The following is an 18,197-nucleotide window of genomic DNA, read 5'->3' as shown; positions in this document are numbered from 1 at the left end:
TCGACTTAACATCCTTGCGCAACAATCCTCTCCAATTGTTCCATAATTTTCTCATATGTTTCAAGACATGATCTCATTGATCATTTATGTCATCACTGTCAAATTTGTTCTACAATGTTCAAAAGTATCAAAAAAACATGAAACTTATCTAGTAAACTAGAAAATAAAAGTTTAACCACCTGTGAGTATCAAAAGAGATGAAAAAATAAAAATTTAACCAGCTATGCTATAAGGATTGCAATGCCTCATCTATTTTGCAGGGAACATTACTGTGGCTATGCCTCATCTATTGACGAACCTTCAAATGGTGGTATTAGCACATTGTACTCATTCCACTGAAGGGAAATCATGGATGAGCACAAGCATAGCAGCAAGGAAAGGAAGGAGCACACTGCTGATCAGATTTTCTGTGGTATGCAGGTGCTATTACCAAATAATCCTAGGATCAAATGGGGCTTCATGGGAGGAGATACAAATACATATAGACAACTCAAAGGCACATGAACTGGAATACATCAGAGTTCACTCTAATCAGCACTGGAAAATACATGCATTCATTGAAATATTTTTCTTCAGCTGTATACACAACTGGTGTATAGTGGAAACTGTTAAGCATGCACGTGGAATTTGGGGTTTGTGGAATTTGGGGTTTGTGGATCGTAATCACGTTCCAGTCTACAACTTCAACAAATCATATCGGGGGCCAGGCAATATACAAGGAAGAACAATGTGTTTCTGAAGGAAATGTCACAGTCATCTATCATGCTCAAGTCCTTAGGGAGGAGAACAAGGTGATGAAAATTTTCACTAACGAAGTTTTCTTTTTTGCAGGGGACGTTACTGTGGCTATGCCTTATCTCATGAGGAATCTTCACCTGGTGGTATTAGTACTAGGTACTCGGTCCATTGAGGGGGAATCATGGATGAGCACAAACATAACAGAGAGGATAAGAAGGGGCAGTTCTGATGCCCATTTTTTTCACATAAATAATCATGCATACTACTGGAGTTGGCGATGGTCTCTTGATAAAATAAATATTGCACGTTGAAAAATCACAGTGCAGCAAAATAATCTACCAACCCAGCTGGCAAATCATGCAAAGATATCAAGAAAATGCAAAAGGAATACACGCGATTTTGGGCACAAAAACAGCAAGGTGGTGCAACTTTGGACAGGACATGCGACATGGCAATTTTGGCAACATATTTTGGATGCATTAGATACAAACTGGGCGTATATCTCATTGCGATGTAATAATATGACAATCCAGGAGGGATTATATGCAAGAATATCAATAGAATGCAGATTGATATCAAGCAAAAGTGAAGGCAAAGACAGCGTCAGTCAACAGTTAAGGGCAGTACTTCTTGGTAACAATATAAGCCGCTTGGATCATTGGAATACATGCTATTGTTACTGGGAGGACATATTGGATAATTGGAATGGTAAGTCAATAGAAATGGTATCACGAGATCATAAAATGGAGCTTCATATCAATGCAATACGGGCAGTGCTAAATATGCAAGGAATTGGGGGCTATATATGCAATCAGCGCAGTTGGACTGTAATTTTTCAATGGCTAGTTTTTATAATTCATTTTCTTAGTCTTTTTATTATGCAATTTGTGATACCAGTGACGAGTTCACAGCTCAACACTGGTAATAGGATTCATGTAATTGTCAAGTTTTATTTCTTTCATCATTTAAGATCTCTTGACAATATATTTTGATTTTTTTTTATTTTCTATATATATAAAAACTAGCGCTAGGCACATCGCCTAGTGAATTCGCTAAAAAAAGGACTGCAATGGTGTGTCACCCACGACGAACCGGATGATGACTGTGATAATAGAGACAGACTATATGATTCTAGTGAATTTTATTAAAGGAGACACCAAGGTTTTGTGGCCAGTCAGAGAGCAGATCACTCAATTGCTTACCAGAGGCTGATTTCATATAAGATTTTTCTACAGGGAAGACAATTGTGTAGCAGATGCTCTAGCTAATATTGGAGTAAAGGAGAAACAAGAGATATTCTTCATTGAGGTTATTTCGTTGCCAAGGCAAGCCAAAGCCATATTGAAGAATGATCAAGATCTATATCCAAACTTCAGAATTAGAACTAAGAAGGACCAGTTTAACTTTGATCATGGATAGTAGCTTTCTATTTTTTATGACTTCTGTTTATTGATAATCCTGCTTATCGCCACTTAATGACCATGCATATGCAATGGTGAGAGTAGAAGTTAGATAAATCAGAAAACTAGGACTTGATGAAATGTGAAAGGGAGACATTTATTCATACAGAGAAATAACAAGATCTTAAGTGCACACACATACCGGATCAAAATAACCACAAACTTAGTCTTAAGTACAAACTTAAAGAAACTTCAACGAGCAATACACTTAACATACTAAATTACCTCTAGAAGAACTCTCAGTTCATCAATTTTATTTTGCAAACATTAGTACTCTTGATAATTGAAGAAGAAAAGGAAGCCATATCAGTTTCATCACCTTTCTTGTCTGGCACCAAGTCCCGCCTTTTTCCAGATATATTAGATAACTTAAAAATTCCAATCGAATTCCAAGAACTTTTCTCTGCCTGTAAGAATGAGAAAAGCATGTTTCAAGAGCTTTAATCTACTCTAACTCAAATGGTGAGAGCAAATTTTGGGTTTTCACTTTCATTTTCCCTACTAATTGAAAGAGGAATTCTATACTATACACGAAGAAACAGTGACATTAGTTAACAATTAAGTTTTCTTTATAAGGCTGACATTAGTAAGCAAATATGTCGTATAACTAACTACAACTTGGTTACAAAAAAATCTGAAAAATGAGTGGAAGACAGCAATTAAAACAAAAGGAATTTCTGCAATGTACAAAAAATTAGTAATTACTTTTGCTTATAAAAAAAAGGTTGCTACAACGTATAGAACTGATCCTCCTTCTCATATTATAAGAAATCTAAATGGCAGCGGCTCTTGACTTAAAATAATCAGCATTCATGATATTTCTATCCAAAAACAACTGAAGCAATAAAAAAGAGCTTACTTGTGTTCCTGCTACACAATATACATTGTGTGGAAACTCAGTTTGCACCAAGCCCAGCGAGTCACGCAGCACATCAAAACTGCCTCATTCAAAACCACAAGAAATTGCAAGAAATATATTACATTCAAACAAAATATATAACATAACTAATATCAACAATTGGTACAGTTATTTATGTCGTATACTTAACACAAATGATATGGACTCTTGTTAACCCAAATCATAAAAAGGAAGCGTCTGTATATTTGACAAACATGTAATTCTAAGAAGAAAATCCAGAATACTTGAGACACTACCTTTTGAAAAAATCAATAATCAATATCTTTAAACAGAGAAATCACTGAAACAGTAAAAGAATACCAATTCCACAATTAATTTTCACAAGTTCTTATTTTGCTATTAACACTACCAGCATAAAGGACATAAAATTCTTAGGTAGGGGCATATAAAGACATTTAACTGACATGAAACACATGAGTACAGCGAATGAAGAGACTAAAGCATGATAAGCTCACAATGATTGCACAACTCCAAATTTAGAGGTGGAAGAAATCTAGCAGGGAAGATAAGGAAATACTTGACCCAGTTAAGTTGTGAGTTCACAGGTTACTACACTAGCATTTGGATTTAGCAAACAGAGAATACATATTTAAACTAGCACCTACTATAAATATATTATATTAATGTTCGTAGCTACAGAGCAGCATCAACAATCATTGAACTGTTAGGAATTAGAACCAGCAGTTAATCCACAGAAATTCACCTCCTTGAACTAGGTAACAAAATGTTAATTCAGTACCAAACCAGAAGCACCCAATACGGCTCTAATCAAAAGCGAAATCCAACAACATACTGTTTTAGTGAAGAAAGACTTTCCAACTAATTCGTTATCAAGATATTCTCTTAAAGGGCAACTCTAAAACAAATCCATAGAGTCAACAAGAAAGCTTTACTTAATTTTAAATGAATGGATTCGTAAAGAAATCAATTATCTAACTAAACAATTTATACCCCAAACTCGGCTTATCCTTAAACGGCTCATTTTGAAGTTCGATTCACAATTAGTTAGTTAAAATAGAAAGGGAGTGATAGAAATTGACCTGTTAAGCCAAAACTTTCCTTAATAGAAATTGAAGAATCAACAACTACACATATTTTGACTCCAAAATTCAAGCGAGGAAAAAAGCGACTAACTGAACTCGGAATCGTGAACTTCGTTCTCGAACAATCACGTCCGAACCCGTGAAACACCAACCAAGCTCAAGCAAGATCCATGAATGAAGAACAACATGGCAGAAACTAAAATAATTTTTTTTTGTTTTATACCTATGTATATAAAAGAAACTTAACTCCAAAATGAGAGGAGTAATAGCCGAAAATCAGAGAAGAAAACTTAATATCTTTGTACATCTCTTTTTGTATTTTTTTTCTTTCTAAAATTTGAAATGCGAACAGAAAATCGAAGAAGAAAACTCAAGAGTAGAGAATAAATTTTGCACTTAAAACCCTAGATTTTCACTCACTTTTTCTGTTCAAAACATAATAATTGAATTTGAACATCCATGGTTTAGAACTGAGTTTCATCTAAACGAAAATTAAGTAGGAGTTCATCTAAACGAAAATTAAGTGTAGGAGTTCTCCACTCTTTCTTGGACAAGTATGTACGGCAGTACCGTAGAGAGGTGTTGCATAGACAGTTTGAGTGGCTGAAGTAGGGGGATATGACTGTGTCACAGTATGAGTCAAGGTTTTCTGAGTTGGCTTGTCGTGCCGTCTGGATGGTTCCGATAGATCGCGAGAGGATCGGGAGATTTGTTGATGGCCTTAACTACCATCTTCTTATTCTTATAACCAGGGAGAAAATATTGGGTGCTACGTGAGGTGGTGGATATCGCTCGCGAGATTGAGACGGTTCGCCGTCAGGATCGAGAGGAGAGGGAGGCCAAGAGGCCTCGAGGATCTGGCAGTTACAGTGGTTCTCCTTTGAGGGGTCAATTCCAGCATGGTAGAGGTCATCCTTTCAGGCCTGCTCAGTCGGCCCGTCCAGAGTATCGCGGGGCATCTTCAGGTTGTGGTTATCATGGGACTCAGCAGGGTCAGTCATCACTCAGCGCCCTTCCAGCCCAGAGTCATCTCGTGCCCCGTCAGCTCAGGGTTCTTCTATGCCGAGTGCATCAGCTGGTCACTCCGGTGCGAGGGGTTCCCTTCAGTCCCCTTCTCCAGCACCTGGGAGTTGTTTTGAGTGTGGAGAGTTTGGACATGTGTGGAGGCAGTGTCCTCATCGTGTTGCTAGTTCGTCCCAGCAGAGGGGCCAGCCCTCGACTTCTGCTCCAGTTACTTCACCACCCGCCCAGCCAGCTAGAGGTGGAGGTCAGGCAGCCAGGGGTCGCCCCAGAGGGGGAGGTCGATCAGGCGGTGGCTAGGCTCGTTTCTATGCTATTCCAGGCAGGACAAATGCCATTGCTTCAGATGCTGTCATTACAGGTATTGTTTCAGTCTGCCACAGAGATGCCTCTGTATTATTTGATCCTGGTTCCACATATTCCTATGTGTCCTCATATTTTGCTCATTATTTGGGTATGCCCCGGGAGTTTCTTGCTTTACCTATTCATGTGTCCACCCCGGTGGGCGATACTGTTGTTGTAGACCATGTGTACCGGTCATGTGTGGTAACTATTGGGGGTTTGGAGACCCGAGTAGACCTATTGATATTGAGCATGGTGGATTTTGATGTCATTTTGGGAATGGATTGGTTATCTCTGTGTCGTGCTATTCTAGATTGTCATGCTAAGACAGTCACTTTGGCTATGCTGGGTGTACCGCGGATCGAGTGGCGTGGTATGACTGATTATCTTCCTAGTAGAGTGATCTTTTTCTTGAAGGCCCAACGTATGGTTGGAAAGGGTTGCCTTTCATATCTAGCGTTTGTGAGAGATGTTGGAGCTGAGACTCCTAGCATTGATTATGTTCCAGTTGTGGGGGATTTTCCCCATGTTTTTCCTGCAGACCTGTCGAGCATGCCACCGGACATGGATATTGATTTTGGTATTGATCTGGTGTCGGGCACTCAGCCCATTTCTATTCCGCCGTATCATATGGCACCAAAAGAGTTGAAAGAATTGAAGGAGCAGCTTCAGGAATTCCTAGATCAGGGGTTCATTCGGCCTACTGTGTCACCTTGGGGTGTGCCGGTTCTGTTTGTGAAAAAGAAGGATGGCACAATGAGAATGTGCATCGATTATAGGCAATTGAACAAGGTAACAATTAAGAACAAGTATCCTTTGCCTCGCATTGATGATTTATTTGACCAGCTTCAGGGAGCTAGGGCGTTCTCCAAGATTGATCTCCGTTCGGGCTATCACCAGTTGAAGATCAGGGATTCAGATATTCTTAAGACTAGTTTCAGGACCAGATATGGTCATTATGAGTTTCTTGTTATGTCTTTCGGGATGACCAATGCCCCAGCAGCGTTCATGCATTTGATGAACAGTGTATTTCGGCCTTATCTGGATTCGTTCGTTATTGTATTCATTGATGATATTCTGGTGTACTCGCGTAGTCAAGAGGAGCACGCGGAGCATTTACGAGTTATATTGCAGAGATTGAGGGAGGAGAAGCTTTATGCAAAATTCTCCAAGTGTAAGTTTTTGCTCAGTTCAGTGGCTTTCTTGGGACACGTGGTGTCCAACGAGGGTATTAAGGTTGATCCGAAGAAGATAGAGGCGGTTCAGAGTTGTCCTAGACCGTCCTCAGCCACGGAGATTTGTAGCTTTCTTGGATTGGCAGGCTATTATCGCCGGTTTGTTCAGGGATTCTCATCCATTGCATCGCCCTTGACCAAGTTGACTCAGAAGGGTGCTCCATTTGTAAGGTCGGACGAGTGTGAGGAGAGCTTTCAGAAGCTCAAGACAGCTTTGACCACAACTCCAGTATTGGTTTTGCCATCAGCTTCAGGTTCATATACCGTATATTGTGATGCTTTGAGAGTTGGGATTGGTTGTGTATTGATGTAGGAGAGTAGAGTTATAGCTTATGCTTCTCGTCAATTGAAGCCCCATGAGAAGAACTACCCCGTTCATAATTTGGAGTTAGCTGCCATAGTTCATGCATTGAAGATTTGGAGGCATTACTTGTATGGCGTATCTTGTGAGGTATTCACTGAACATCGCAGTCTTCAACATTTGTTCAAACAAAAGGATATTAATTTGAGGCAGCGGAGATGGTTAGAGTTTCTTAAGGATTATGATATCACCATATTGTATCATCCGGGAAAGGCCAATTGGCCGATGCTTTGAGCCGAAAGGCAGTGTGCATGGGGAGTTTGGCATATATTCTAGTTGGGGAGAGACCCCTTGCAGTTGATGTTCAGGCCTTGGCCAATCGGTTTGTGAGATTAGATATTTCGGATCTCAGTCGGGTGTTGGCTTGTGTGGTTTCTCGGTCTTCCTTATATGATCGCATCAGAGAGCGTCAGTATGATGATCCGCATTTCCTTGTCCTTAAGGACATAGTTCATCATGATAATTCCAAAGATGTGACCATCGGTAATGATAGGGTATTGAGGATGCATGGCCGGATTTGTGTCCCAATATGGATGGGCTTAGAGAGTTGATTCTGGAGGAGGCTCATAGCTCGCAGTATTCTATTCATCCGGGTGCCGCGAAGATGTACCAGGATTTGAGGCAGCAATATTAGTGGAGAAGAATGAAGAAAGATATTGTGGGATTTGTAGCTCGGTGTCTCAATTGTCAGCAGGTGTAATATGAGCATCAGAGACAGGGTGGCTTGCTTCAGCAGATGGTTATTCCCGAGTGGAAGTGGGAGAGGATCACTATGGACTTTGTTGTTGGACTTCCACGGACTTTGAAGAAGTTTGATGCTATTTGGGTGATTGTGGATCGGCTGACCAAGTCCGCGCATTTCATTCCTATCTGTACTACTTATTCTTCAGAGCGGCTGGCAGAGATATATATTCGAGAGATTGTTCGGTTTCATAGTGTCCCAGTTTCCATCATTTCAAATTGGGGCACTTAGTTTACTTCCCAGTTTTGAAAGTTTATTCAGCGAGAGTTGGGTACTCAGGTGGAGTTGAGCACAACATTTCATCCTCAGACGGACGGGCAGTCCGAGCGTACTATTCAGATATCGGAGGACATGTTGCGTGCTTGTGTTATTGATTTCGGAGGTTCATGGGATTAGTTTCTACTGCTTATAGAGTTTGCCTACAATAACAGCTACCAGTCGAGTATTCAGATAGCTCTGTATGAGGCTTTGTATGGGAGGCGATGTAGATCTCCAGTTGGTTGGTTCGAGTCCGGCGAGGCTAGACTATTGGGGACAGATTTAGTTCGGGATGCCTTAGAGAAGGTGAAGGTGATTTAGGAGAGGCTTCGTACAACACAATCACAATATAAGAGTTATGCGGACCGGAAGGTTCGGGATGTGTCCTATATGGTGGGTGAGAAGGTCTTGCTGAAGGTTTCGCCCATGAAGGGTGTTATGAGATTTGGAAAGAAAAGGAAGTTGAGTTCGCAGTTCATTGGGCCTTTTGAGGTGCTTCGGGGGATTGAAGAGTTGACTTATGAACTTGCTTTGCCACCCAGCTTGTCGAGTGTGCATCCGATATTTCATGTTTCTATGCTCCGAAAGTATATTGGGGATCCGTCTCATGTTTTGGACTTCAGCACGGTTCAGTCGGATGATAATTTGACCTTTGATGTAGAGCCAGTAGCTATTTTGGGTCGTCAGGTTCGGAAGTTGAGGTCAAAGGATATAGCTTCAGTGAAAGTGCAGTGGAGAAGTCGGCCTATGGAGGAGGCTACCTGGGAGACCGAGTGGGAGATGCGGAGTAGATATCCTTACCTATTTGAGGCTTCAGGTATGTTTCTTGACTCGTTCGAGGACGAACGTTTGTTTAAGTTGGGGAGGATGTGACGACACGGCTAGTCGTCTCATGAGTTACCGCTCTGTTTCCCCCATTTCTACTTCTTTATGCTTTGTTATCCGTGTTTTATGGGATCGAGTTGAGTAGTTTGCGTTCGGAGTGGACTTGGTAAGAAATGATACACTTAGTCTCTTTTAAGAAGGTTCAAGTTGAAAAAGTCAACCGGATGTTGACTTATGAGTTAGAGGGCTCGGATGTGAGTTCTGAAGGTTCAGTTAGCTTCGGGAGGTGATTTATGACTTAGGAGTGTGATCGGAATTGGTTTTGGAGGTCCGGTGTAGAATTAGGCTTGAATTGGCGAAGTTAGTATTTTGGCGACATTCGGTTGGTAGGTGAGATTTTAATCAGGGGGTCGGAATGGAATTCGGAGAGTTGTTGTAGCTTCGTTATGTCATTTGGGATGCGTGTGTAAAATTTCAGGTCATTCGGACGTGGTTTGGTGGGCTTTTGATCGAAAGCGTATTTCGGAGGTTTTTAGAAAACTTAGGCTTGAATTCGATGTGAATTGGTGGATTTGGTGTTGTTCGAGGTGTTTTGATGATTGGAGCAAGTTTGAATGAGGTTTAGGATATGTTGGTGCTTTTGGTTGAGGTCCCGGGGGCCTCGGGTGAGTTTCGGGTGGTCAATCAGACTATTTTTGACTTTGAGAAGTTGCAGATTTGCTGTTCAGATGTTGCAGAAACTTTGGCTTTCGCGATCGCGTAAGTTGTGTCGCGATCGCGTAGAAGAAATTTGTAAGGTCAGGATTTAGACTTTCGCGTTCGCGTCTGAGGGATCACGTTCGTGGAAGGTTAGAAGTTTGTGTTTCGCGTTCGTATGAGGATGTCACGTTCACGTATAAGGATTTGGGGGTCCAGTGGAATTGCTCTTCGCGTTCGCGCTATAAGTCTCGCGTTCGCATAGTTTGGAGAGAGGAAGCATCGCGTTCGCAGCAGAAGTATCGCGTTCGCACAGGGTTATTTTGGGAAGTTGAAAATCGTGCTTCGCGATCGCGAGGCTTGGGTCGCGATCGCGATTAAGAGAAACCAGAACTGGGCAGAAAGTTTATAAGTTATTTCATCTGCGATTTTGGGTCATTTTTACTCCATAGTTAATCATTTTGAGAGCTCTTTGAGGGATATTGAAGAGGGATTCAAGGAGAATTGATTGGAGGTAAGATTTTTGAACCTAAAACGTGATTCTATTGTGAAATTAACCTAGAAATTCATGGAAATTAAACTAAAAATGGAAGAACTAGGGCTTGGGATTTTGAACTTTTGAATTGGGATTTGAAGGACCCTTTGAGGTCAGATTTGAGAACTTTTGATATGTATGAACTCGTGGAAGGATAAAGAACCCATTGATGTAAAAATTTCTGAGTTTCGAGAAGTGGACCATGGGCTTGGATTTTGCTAATTTCGGGATTTTTGATATTTTTCGATTGTTTCGCTTGGGTTTTGTTCCCCTAGCATATTGTGACGTATTCGTTCTAATTTTGGATAGATTCGACGCGCGTGGAGGCCGATTCGAGGGGCATAGGCATCGCGAGCTAGTATCGTAGCCGGTTTGAGGTGAGTAGTGATTGTAAATGATATCCTGAGGGTTTGAAACCCCATTGCACATCGTAGTACTATATTGAGGTGAGACACGAGCTCGATGATGAGCATTGGGTCATTTACTACTGGGGATTGTGACTTGGTCTGTCCCGATTGATGATCTTACCGCATATTTGACTGAAACTTATTTTTTATCATCATGATTTGAGTTGATTGCCATATTTGGGCTTCGTGCCAATTATTTGAACCCTTCGGGGATTTTTATCACTATTTTCTCATTATTTTGACTTATTATTTGAACTCAGTCCTATTGATATCTACTGTTTTACAAACTCAGCCACTTTTACTCAGATTTGAAACTTAAATACTATTTCTAAATGTTGTTTTGGGCTGAGAACTACTGTTTTACTAATGCCCGAGGGGCTTGTGATGATTTTCGGACTGAGTGAGGCCAAGGGCCATATGTGACGATATACTGAGTGATATGAGGTCGAGGGCCTGAGATACTTCTATACGCCACGAGGTGGCTTGACTGATGCGAGGCCGAGTGCCGAGTGATGTGAGGCCGAGTGCCGAGAGATGATGCCACGAGGTAGCTTGATATAGCGCTTGGTCCGTAAGGGGCCCTCCGGAGTCTGCATACCCACAGTGAGCGCGAGTACCTATTTGATCTGACAGTGAGCCCGAGAGGTTGATACTATACTGAGAGTGAGCCCGAGGGGCTTATACTGTTTTGAGTGATTGATACTGTGCCCGAGGGGCGGATTTCTACTTGTTATTTACCTGCCAAACTACCTATTTTACTTGTTTAAAAGGGATTTAACTTGATTTATTCACTGATTTACTGCTTTAAGTGATTTTACTGCTTTGATATAGAATTGCCTTGTGCTTTTACGTGTTTTCATGCTTTCAACCATTATTTATAATTATTACTCACTAGGTCAGAGTACTCACATTACTCCCTGCACCATGTGTGCAGATTCAGGCATCGCAGAGTCCGCTCCTGAGTGTTGATCCTCCCAGACCAGGCAGTATTTCGGTAACTACAAGGTAGTTGTTGGCGTCCGCAGCCCCCGTGCCTCCCTTATCTTATTATTTCCTTGTTCTTGAACTATTGTATCAGATATCGTAACTAGTGGACTTGTATCAGGTTATTAGTGCTCATGAATTGTGACACCCCAGTTTGGGCTGTGTCGGGATGGTTTCTTCTATTGTCATCGTTATTTTTGCAAATTATGGCTATTTTATCATGTTTTGAGCTGTTTATGATATTTAACTGCTTAAAAGAAGTGTTCTGTTTTGGTCTGGCTGGCCTTGTCTTCACGAGAGGCGCCATCACGATCGGGTTCGGGAATTGGGTCGTGACATTCTCTAATACGATTATATTAGCATTTGAAGACCAGCAGTTTCGTCACATTTTACTTTGCAGTTGCAAGTTTAGGAAAATAATGTTTACAATAGAGGTGTTGGAGAAGTCTTAGGGTTTTTTGGGGGAAGGTTGGCGGATCCAGGTGTGGTTCTGGGGAAAAAGAGGGAAAAGTTAGCGCCACTTTTTATTAATTAATTGTTTAATAATGGGAATACTATTCCTTTGTTAATATTGAGCTAATAATTAGTTTCAACGACTGGAAAAAAATTTGGTTGCTATAAGTACACTTATAACGACCAGATTTATGTCCCCTCGTTAAGAAATGGTCGTTAAAAATCAAATTTCTTTATATAATTAGAATAGTCTGAGAAGATCACTAAGGTAGCCATTATCTTCAAGGTTTTTAAATGATATATGTGCCTCGGTGGTGGATCTGGATTGTAGTTGTTTAAAGGGCAGCCTAGTGTATAAAGCATCTCACGTTCACGCAGGATCCGAGAAAGGGTCGCCCAAGGAATGTGATGTAGATAGCCTACCCTAATGCAAGCACTAGGGCTATTCATAAAAACCCGAAAAATCGAACCAAATCGAAAACCAAACCAAACCAACCAAAAAAACTAATACTTTGGTTTGGTTTTGGTTTTGAATTTTAAAAACCGATCAAATTTGGTTTGGTTTTGGTTTTAACCAGGAAAAAAATCGAGCCAAACCGACTATAGGAATAGCTATTTCAAATTTGTTATTACACCTATATATATGTATTATACAAAGTTTCAAAAATTCAATGGTAAATGTTAATAGTTTGCACTTTTAGTATAGTTCTTTATATTTACATTCTAGTTTGATTGGTAGTTTTCTTTTGTCAAGTGTAAGAATCCATTTCGTGTTAAAAATAGTATATTTTTAATTGAGTCCTTAAATTATTTATCACTATTTGATCCAATTATCGTCAATATATCTTGGTAAATAATATATTTCTCAAACGATAATTGATTTGATAGTGTTATGTTGAAAATATGATCTCCGGAATATGTGTTTGGTAGTATATGTCTTATATTTAAGAAAAAACCGACAAAAAATCGAAAAAACCGACAAAACCCGACATAAACCAAATCGAGAAAAAATCGACTTAATTGGTTTGGTTTGGTTTTAATATTTGAAAAAATGACTTACTTGGTTTGGTTTCTTTTAAGAGAAAAAATAATCCAAACCGAACTATGAACACCCCTAACAAGCACTAATGGCTCTTTCCACGGCTTGAACCACTTTGACTTGTACGGTCGGGATAGTAGTTGTTTCTGTTACCTAAACTAGCAATGATGGTTAATTCGAAAGAACATGTACTTTTAACCATTGGGTTTAATGTTTCTTGGGAATGTAGAGCGAATAATATCCTGTTTGTACTTGTCTGGATAGATTTTGCATACCTCGGATTATTTCTTGAATAGTATATTTTCAAATTAAAATAAAGTTTGGTACAATATACAACAAAAAGTTTGAATTCTTTGTCAAGAATGGGATTTGAACCCATGCCCTTTCGGACCAGTACCTGAAACTGGAGCCTTAGACCAACTCGGCCATCTTGACAATGGATTTATCTTGCTCAAGTTACTTCCAGGAAGCAATAAATCTTATGTCAAAATAACATGAGCTCTATTATAACTTTCTTTTTCTAATCAGCAAATGCAGAATTCAAACTCCTTTGTCACCTTTAGTTTGAGCGCTTGACCTCAAACATATAACATCACTTCATTGATAACTTTTTCTTGCCCATGTGTTCAGATGGAATAGTAACTTGAGTATAAAGGAAAAAGAAAGAAAGGAAAAAACTTAAGTAGAACAGAAAGAAAGAGTAAAGCTTGAGCCTCGAGCATAATTATTGTTTATTTTTCTTTCCCATCATTGATTATTTGAGAATGCTATCCTTTTCTTAAAGGATGACGAATGCAGTGTAGATTATTTAAAAAGAAAACTAGTAGAAGAATACAGAAAAACCAAAATCAACTAGATAAAGTCAAAACTACTGCATCAGCATTAACATCAGTGGTTTTTGCTTCTCTGCATGCTTTCTAGTTAATTCTAGGCTTCTAACTTAAGAGGATTTCTATATTAACTTTCATCTTTAGCATGAGTACAAGAGATTGTTTATGACTAGAAAAACACAGCCAGGCGGATTTAGGGTGGATTCTATGATTCAAATGAATTCCTTATTTTTTATTGAACTATCTATATATATGCAAAAAATTTAATATATGCATATGTTAAAATCACATTCGTTTTCAAGTCACTGACTCTAAATTCTAAATTCAGTTGTGTATCAAGCACCACATCTTCCACCATAACCTGCACCACAGCATGCTGCACATCTTGCGCCTCCATAGGCTTGCTACTGATTTATCTCTTGGCACTTCCCCTTGTGCACATGACAATATTATGAACGTTACGACGAAAACCGCAGCCAATATTCCCAAGAATGTTACCAAAATGTTAGTTCCAATATTACCAAAGCCTTCACTATCAATCAAACTCCTCAATTCCCTTGCCATCTTTTCTCTTCAATCTTTATGTGTGATGGTTTTCTACTTGTTTTTTCTTGGAAATGAAGGCAGGGTAGGAGAATCTATAGTTGTTCCAAAGGCCAAATTCACTAATATTGACCCTTCTTTTCTTTGCTAAATATGTCTTTCTAAGTCATGTCTAAACATTTTATAACTTTATATATATGTGATGTTTCTCTATTTCAAGACTTAAGATGGTGGGTCAACACAACCCACTATCAAGATTTGGAGTTTTCAGATCCCACTCTACTTTGTCACTTTCTATGATGTGTGAGAAAGATAGCATCACAGCTATAAGCCCATTAATTTGACAACTCAAATCCAAATTAAGTGTGAAAATAGCACGGCCTATCCAGTTTTCGAATTGGTAATCAAAAAATAGCAAGTGTTTGCTAAGTCATTGAAAAATAGCCACTGTTTTGCTGAAATACGGAAAGTTCTAGCATAATATGTTGGATTATGGAACTCTTGCATATAAACTTCCAGCATATTATGTTGGAACTCCAGCACGGAAAATTTCAGCATAATATCCTGGATTATGAAGCTCCTCCATTTAAACTTCCCGCATATTATGTTAGACCTCCAGCACATTATAAAATTCCAGCATATTATACTGAAATCTCATATGTAAAAAAATTCGAACTCCAGCATATTATGCTGAAATTTTATCAAAATTTTAAGGGTGTTTTTGTTTCAATTATTTCTTTACATGAAAAAGTGACTAAATTTCAATTACTTTTAAAACTATGTCTATTTTTCAATTATTAGTAGTAAATTTGGCTATTTCTGATTTCCCCCCAAATTAACTAGAGTCAGACTATATGAATTTTCTATATTTATTCTGGTTTATTTGGACGGTTTAAATCAAATCTCCCACTTTCTTAGCATAAGGATAATACTTAAAATTTAATCTCGCTATATGCCATTGTAACGACCCGACCGGTCATTTTGAGCTTTTGCACTTTGATCCCCAGTTCTCGGGCATGTCTTGCCCCGTGTGATGTATTACGACTTATGTAAATCGTTGGTTTTGGTTTTCAGGGTAATCGGAATGAATCTAGATGAAAACAGTTCTCAGTTGGACTTGAAATTTGAAAGGTTTAACCAAGAGTTGACTTGTTTGTATATGATCTCGGATCAGAATTTTTATGATTTAGCTAGTTCCGTTAGGTGATTTGGGACTTAGGAGCATGATCGGAATGCATTTTGGAAGTCCGTGGAAGGTTTAGGCTTGAATTGGCGAAATTGAGATTTCGGCGTTTTCCGGTTGATAGGTGAGATTTTGATCCAGGGGTCGAAATGGAATTCCGAGAGTGTTGTAGCTTTGTTATATCATTTGGGATGTGTCTGCAAAATTTCAAGTCATTCGGACGTGGTTTGATTGGGTTTTTGATCAAAAGCGTGTTTCGGAAGTTTTTAGAAAACTTAGGCTTGAATTCGATGTGAATTGATATTTTGATGTTGTTTTGAGTATTACGAAGGTTGGAACAAGTTTGAATGATGTTATGGGATATGTTGACATATTTGGTTGAGGTCCCGAAGGCCCCGGGTGAGTTTCGAGTGGTCAATCGAACCATTTCTTGTTTTGAATTATTGCAAAAAACTGCTAAAGGATTTCAGGAAAATTGGCCTTCCCGTTCGCGGGCAGGTCCTCGCGTTCGCGAAGGGTTAGCTAGTGAGGTTGAGTAATTGGCCTTCGCAATCGTAATGAGGGCTACACGTTCGTGAAGGGGTGGAGTCTCATGCATCGCGTTCGCGAGGTCCATGCCGCGTTCGCATAGAAGAAAAATGGTCAACTGGGTTTGAGAAGTTATTCATCGCGTTCGCGAGCATTGGGCCGCGTTCGCGTAGTTCTGTATCAAGTGTGCATCGCATTCGCGAAGCTGGTGCTGCGAACGCATAGAGCAATTTTTGGATGGTTGGTTTTTGTTCATCGCGAACGCGATGGTCATCCCGCGTTCGCGAAGAAGGCTTTTAAAGCCTGGGCAGAATGTTTTAATAGCCCTTTGAGGGGATTTGAAGAGGGATTCAAGAGATAACACCTGGAGGTAAGATTTTTGAACTCAATACTCGATTCATATGTGAACTCCACCTAATTAATCATGGAACTAAGCCTAAAATTGAAGAACTAGGGCTTGAGAAATTGGACTTTTGATTTGGGATTTGAAGGACCATTTGGGGTCGGATTTGAGAAATTTTGATATGTATTAACTCGTGGGGAGATAAGGAACCTAATGATGTAAGAAATTCTGAGTTTCGAGAAGTGGGCTTGAGGCTCGGGTTTTGGTAATTTCGGGATTTGTGCCCGATATTGATTGTTTCGCTTGGGCTTTGTTCCCTTAGCATATTGTGATGTATTCGTTCTGATTTTGGATAGATTCAACACTCGTGGAGGACAATTTGAGGGGAAAAGGTGTCGCGAGCTAGAGATTTTGCCGGCTCGAGGTAAGTAATGATTGTAAATATTGTCCTGAGGCTTTGAAACCCCGGATTTATACATCGCTGTGTTATTTTGAGGTGACTTACACGCTAGATGACGAGCGTGGGATAGAGAACCACTGGGGATTGTGACCTAGTCCATCCCGAACGACTATTTTAATGCGTATTTGATAGTTAACTGTTTGATGTTATTATAATTTGGGTTGTATGCAATGTTTGGGGCCTTGTGCCGACTTGTTGAGACCCTTAGGGGTATTTTTACTATCTTTCCTCACTCTATTTGTTTGAAAGCATTCTCAGTCATGTTTTACCTATTTAATGCTCAAATCTGGCTTTATCACTATATTCTTAAAAGTGTGGAAACTGTTTTGGGCTGAGATCCCTATTTTATTGAGATAGACCGAGGGTCTAATTGTGAGATTGATGACTGAGATAGACTGAGAGTATGATGGTGAAGTTAATGACTGAGAGTTTGATGGTGAAGTTAATGACTAAGAGAGGCCGAGGGCCTAGTTGTGAGGATTATATATCTATGGATCGGGCTGCACGCCGCAACAATATATATATATATATATATATATGGATCGATACGGATCGGGCTGCACGCCACAGCGATACTTATATGGATCGGGTTGCACGCCACATCGATATGTTGGATCGGGCTGCACGCCGCAACGATATAGCGCTTGGGCTATAGGAGCCACTCCGGAGTCTGCACACCCCCAGTGAGCGCCATCGACGAGATATATGGATCGGGCTTCACGCCGCAGCGGATACTATTTGGTACCTATTAAGCATGAGTGCTAAGTGTGAGTCCTGATTGGTAGGAGTTGAGTCACGAGTGACTAAGAGGCTAGCCCGAGTGGCGATGGCTATATACATGCACATGAGTGATGTTTGCCTGAAGGGCCTGATTATGAACTTATTGATTTTCACTTCTCCTTAGAGTGAGTTTCTATCGAATATGTTGATTTAAATGGCTGTTTTCACTCATCTTTACACTAATCCTCTGTCGAAAATGCTAGATAAATGTTTTTTAAAACAACTTTCCTTTAAATTGGGGTTTATGAGATATTCAGAATTTAATCACTGATTTGGCATTGGTTATTTCCACTGAAATTTTCAAGTTATGAGGTGTTTATGAATACTGTTTTGCCCGAGGGGCTGTTTTACGAACTATATTTTGCCCGAGGGGCCGATTATGGTTTTCATCTCTTTTATTACAAATGGTATTGAACCCTTACTGAAATTGCTGGAAGGTATTTTAAATGATTTTTACCAAAAGCTGGATTTTA

General features: G+C 39.8%; 1 non-coding gene across 1 annotated transcript; it reads right to left on the bottom strand.

The window, feature by feature from the left end:
• Nucleotides 1–13,411: 13,411 nt before the first annotated feature.
• TRNAL-CAG (transfer RNA leucine (anticodon CAG)) lies at nt 13,412–13,492 on the bottom strand. The gene has a single exon. It is a non-coding gene; the product is annotated as a tRNA-Leu (tRNA).
• Between the last annotated feature and the right edge of the window lie 4,705 nt (nt 13,493–18,197).

This window comes from Nicotiana tabacum, chromosome 6 (assembly GCF_000715075.1).
Source record: "Nicotiana tabacum cultivar K326 chromosome 6, ASM71507v2, whole genome shotgun sequence".
NCBI classification, from domain to species: domain Eukaryota; kingdom Viridiplantae; phylum Streptophyta; class Magnoliopsida; order Solanales; family Solanaceae; genus Nicotiana; species Nicotiana tabacum.
This window is presented reverse-complemented; position numbering and strand designations above follow the sequence as displayed.